Source organism: Limulus polyphemus, unplaced genomic scaffold, assembly GCF_000517525.1.
Source record: "Limulus polyphemus unplaced genomic scaffold, Limulus_polyphemus-2.1.2 Scaffold10264, whole genome shotgun sequence".
Classification (NCBI taxonomy): Eukaryota; Metazoa; Arthropoda; class Merostomata; order Xiphosura; family Limulidae; genus Limulus; species Limulus polyphemus.
Window position 1 is genome coordinate 1 of NW_013675874.1, and position 5,472 is coordinate 5,472.

The 5,472-nt window shown below is 34.0% G+C and overlaps 1 long non-coding RNA gene across 1 annotated transcript in view; it reads right to left on the minus strand.

Annotated features, from left to right (window-relative positions):
- Nucleotides 1–3,462: 3,462 nt before the first annotated feature.
- LOC106476316 overlaps nt 3,463–5,472 on the minus strand; it is a 9,977-nt gene continuing 7,967 nt past the window's right edge. The window contains exon 3 of the long non-coding RNA XR_002609128.1: nt 3,463–3,570. This is a non-coding gene — a long non-coding RNA (uncharacterized LOC106476316). The remainder of the gene's footprint in view (nt 3,571–5,472) is intronic.

Genomic DNA, 5,472 nt, shown 5'->3' on the forward strand with positions numbered 1-5,472 from the left:
ACCGGAATGAATACATGGTTTCGTTGTACTATAGATGTTCTAAATGACACGAATGAACACATGGTTTCGTTGTACTATAGATGTTCTAAATGACCGGAATGACTGGGTCCAAAACTGTAATTAGATCTCAAATCGGTTAAGAGATGACGGAGCTATAAGCTAAAAGTTTGTACTTGAAAAAACAAACGAACTCGGAGCTCATTCTATGAGCTGCTATGTTTTCTGGCCTAAATGATGTAAATGGCTAATATAGCCATTTCACTTTCATTTGGAATATTTAATATAAAAACAGATAAAACTTGTAACGAATTTGTTATATTTATTTTAATATCGACATTGTTTAGATTAAGTTTATATTTAAAAACATGCATAGCTTGTAGTGTTAGATATATATTGCGAAACTCCCACCTATTCTCCAAAGTTGTAGAAGATTCTCGAAAGTAAGAATCAACAATATATATGTGTATGTAAACGCTCAAATTTGTATTGTTACGTAAAACTGAAATTTCTAGAACGCCTCCACACGGTTATAAATATAACCAACGCGACGTGCCAAAGAGAGTATCTATTATTAGTTTGCTATGGTCAGTGTGCTATAAAACTTCGGAAGCTATAACTGTGATTGTTATAACGCTTACCAATCGGAAAACTTCAAATATTTGACCAGAAGCATTTACAAAGTTTGAACATTACAACTCATTTAACTTCAGTGGATTCTCATTGGACATTAGTATTTTTAAGAAAACATTACCTAACGTCACCGGTGGAAAAATCGGCGTGTGATCAGTGAAGGACAAAGCTAGCTAGTTTCCCGTTAAGCGAATCGTACCTGTATCAACTCACTCATCGTGAACTCTCGATCAGATATCAAATAAGTTTCTGACTTGAAATAAAAATTTATATTGCTTGCAAGTTTGTGAAACTTTTGTTTATAAATTATTGTTTGTAATAACTATTTGTAATAACTGTTATTGTAAATTGTATTGTTGTGTGTATATTAAAACGTACTTGTGTTAAAAAAGAAAACTGTGTGTATCAATCTTGTTGGCAAATATCATAAACTGACTATATATCGGCATATATTCAAATACTAAATCCAAAGTACAATTTAACTACTAAAGTTAAATTATCAGTTAACTTAATTTCAGACCATTTGAAATTCTAATAAGTAACAAACTAGACGTAGTGAAGAAATCCTTACTACAACAGAGGCAACTTTTCGACCAAGTTAACTTAAATATCTCAGGTAACACCTAGCGGTAGAATATATTAATAGCTTCAAGCACGTATTATTGTGATGACGTAGAGAATAATTAGAACGTTCCTTTGTTAAATTTCATGCAAAGCTTCTCGAGGAATACCAAATTTAGAAGTGACAGACTAGAGGGAAGGCAGCAAGTCAATAACACACACCGTTAACTCTTGGGCTACTCTTTTACCAACGAATAGTGGGATTGACTTTCACATTATAACGCTGTCATAGCTGAAAAGGCAAGCATGTTCGATGATTGGGATTCGATATTGCGACCTGGAAATTGTGAGTCAAGTGTCTTAACCATCAGGCCACACCAGGACTTTTTGGTACAAATAAATTTGGAGACGTGGATACTTATTGATGATCGGGTATAGATGACTATTGATGATCGGGTGTAGATGACTATTGATGATCGGGTGTAGATACTTATTGATTAGTCATCTACACCCGATCATCAATAGTCATCTACACCCACCCATCAATAAGTATCTACACCCGATCATCAGTAGTCATCTACACCCGATCATCAGTAGTCATCTACACCCGATCATCAATATGTATCTATACCCGATCTTGATGATCGGGTGTAGATGACTATTGATGATCGGGTGTAGATGACTATTGATGATCGGGTGTAGATACTTATTGATGGGTGGGTGTAGATGACTATTGATGGGTGGGTGTAGATACTTATTAACTAAAGTTTCTTTAATTCTTCCAATAGATTCACCATTTTCTTCGTGAATCGTGTGATTTGTTAAAGTTTGAAAATATCAGAAGGGGGACGAAGAGGTTCCTTTAATTTAACATCCGTTTTTCTTCTGGATTTTATTCTGTGGAAATCTGTGCCGTCCCTCCATTCAAGTTTGTAGATAGAACCGGGATAGCTATACTTTAAATACTTGTTTGGAAGAAGCGTGGATAATGTCTGACCAAAATTTAACACAAAAGTAGTCTTCAGCAAAGTTTGTTATTTTAGCTATTTCGATCTTAGCTTTTAAACATACACACACACAACATTAAGATGCGTAGGAAATGAAACAATAAATCAGGTTAAATTATCGTTAATTATTTTCTCCACCAAAGGTTCAGAGGATCCAATACATGATAAAAAAACAAGATTTAATTGGTCTATTTCTTCAATAAATGTCGAACTTTAGAGCGGGAAAATGAGTTGAATCTCAACTGAGAACCATATTCGTGTTAAAAAACTATCACTGTTTGAGTAAACCAGAACTTCTAAAAACAGGTAGATTTTCTTTGAAAAAACTCAGTACTTGAATGAAGAAAGAATCTTCTGAACTATTGTCGGAGATGTCAGAGAAGACGTTACGGGTGAATCTTACCCAGAAAGATGAGAATGGATCCCCTATCTTTAACCCTTGGGTTTGTTCAAAAATTATGATTAAAATTAGTATTAACAGTGGTAAAGTTGAATAGTTTCATCAAGATGTAATTTGATAAATTAGTACGTGGTTTAATCACAAGTACATTTCAAAGTATTGTTTGTTTGTTTTGAATTTCGCGCAAAACTACATGAGGGCTATCTGCGCTAGCCGTCCCTAATTTAGCAGTGTAAGACTAAAAGAAAGGCAGCTAGTCATCACCACCTACCGCAAACTCTTGGGCTACTCTTTTACCAACGAATAGTGGGATTGACCGTCACATTATAACGCTGAAAAGGCGAGCATGTTTGGTGTGTCGAGCGCCCTAATCACCTGGCCATGCCGGGCCCATTTCAAAGTAACACGTAAAAAAAATTCTATAACAGAGACGTTAGCATATAGTCAGTAATTAGGGTAAGTTTGGTCAAACTGATATTTATTTTTATGAAATCAGACGAATTTTTAATATATGATAAAAATTTAATCACTTATATATAGACAAATAAAACAAGCAAGAAACTTACTTAAATTGAAATACAAAAATCAAAATTAGATATAAATTGTGCATTTAGTTTATATATATATTTATAGGTGGTAATTAAAATTTAAAGATTGGTCTACTTTTGCGACAAACTGAGCGACCAATTCATCACAACAACGCTGGGAACGAATTTTTCATCTCTAAAGATTCTGCTATTAACTCACGAACGTGAAATTTCATTAAAATTATTATAATTTCAATAAGAAATTAACTCATAAAATATATGTGCATCAATTTACCCAAAATATTTTTTGTTATAGTTTTTTAACAGCTAGACACTTACCGACCCACACGGCTGTCGCATTATCATCAGGATCAAAGGGACATTTGGCCACACCGTTACCTATACCAGGGATTGTGTTCCACGAGTCCACGTGAGAAAGGTTGGCCTGAAATATTCATGTAATCAAAGTTTTGTATAAATATACGTATCTCAAGATTAAATAGTGTATATGGCAACTTTTGAGTTTCTTTTTATGCAACAAGCGTTAGTTGACCAGTCACGTGATCTGCAACTTGTTCTTGTTTAGCAGTTTGAACAGAAGCAGCGTTTGTAAACAGAACTGGACTGATACGTGCCAGAACTCCAAGAAATACATTTCTATAGCTTGGAGAGCAACAGATCAGCTAGAAGCTGGTCAACCACAACAAGTCATTGCACGGTATCTACAAGTTCTTCAAAGCAATGTTATTAGGATGTTTACTTACTTTTAGAACACCAATCAGATCGACAGGTCAGACAACTGTCGTCTTTCAAGATGACGCTCTTTGGCAATATGGGTTCCAATGAATTGGAGGGAGTCCGAATCAACCGTTTGATTCATAAAATGTAAAATAAGTTAGCATGTAATCGGTCAGAAACACGCTTCATAAGGTTGACCTTTATACCAGATAACTTATACCATCACCACGTATTCAGTGGTGTCAAGGGCTCTGGGATTGGTCAAACGATAAGTTATGGAATGTATTATTCAGAGACGAATCGGTATTTGTTCCTTGTCTGGGTTGTCAATAACACTATTTAATAACAGTAGTTGTGCTTTGTCTGGATTGTCCATAACACTATTTAATAACAGTAGTTGTGCTTTGTCTGGATTGTCCATAACACTATTAATAACACTAATTGTTCTTGTCTGGTTTGTCTATAACAATATTTAATAACAGTAGTTGTGCCTTGTCTGGTTTATCCATAACACTATTCAATAACAGTAGTTGTGCCTTGTCTGGTTTATCCATAACACTATTTAATAACAGTAGTTGTGCCTCGCCTGGTTTGTACATAACACTATGTAATAACAGTAGTTGTGTCTTGTCTGGTTTGTACATAACACTATGTAATAACAGTAGTTGTTCCTTGTCTGGGTTGTCAATGACACTATTTAATAATAGTAGTTGTTCCTTGTCTGGTTTGTCAATGACAATATTTAATAATAGTAGTTGTTCCTTGTCTGGTTTATTCATAAGACTATTTAATAATAGTTGTTCCTTGTTTGAGTTGTCAATGACAATATCTAATAATAGTAGTTGTTCCTTGTCTGGTTTGTCCATAATACAATAAATAACACTAGTTGTTCTTGTCTGGTTTGTCCATAACATTATTTAATAATAGTTGTTGTTCCTTGTCTGGGTTGTCAATGACAATATTTAATAATAGTAGTTGTTCCTTGTCTGGGATGTCAATGACAATATTTAATAATATTGGTGTTCTTTGTCTGGGTTGTCAATGACAATATTTAATAATAGTAGTTGTTCCTTGTCTGGTTTGTCCATAACATTATGTAATAACAGTAGTTATTCCTTGTCTGGTTTGTCAATGACACTATTTAATAACAGTAGTTGTTCCTTGTCTGGTTTGTCAATGACAATATTTAATAATAGTAGTTGTTCCTTGTCTGGTTTATCCATAACACTATTTAATAATAGTAGTTGTTCCTTGTCTGAGTTGTCAATGACAATATCTAATAATAATAGTTGTTCCTTGTCTGGTTTGTCCATAACACTATTTAATAATAGTTGTTGTTCCTTATCTGGGTTGTCAATGACAATATTTAATAATAGTGGTTGTTCCTTGTCTGGTTTGTCTATAACACCATGTAATAACAGTAGTTGTTCCTTGTCATGGTTAGAATACAGAAAACGCAGATGATCCTAAGTACAAATACAAAGATAAGTAGACAACTTGTTAGGTTAACAAAGATCTACGTACATATATAGAGAGAAGACAAGTAGACAACTTGTTAGGTTAACAAAGATCTACGTACATATATAGAGAGAAGTAAGAAGACAAGTAG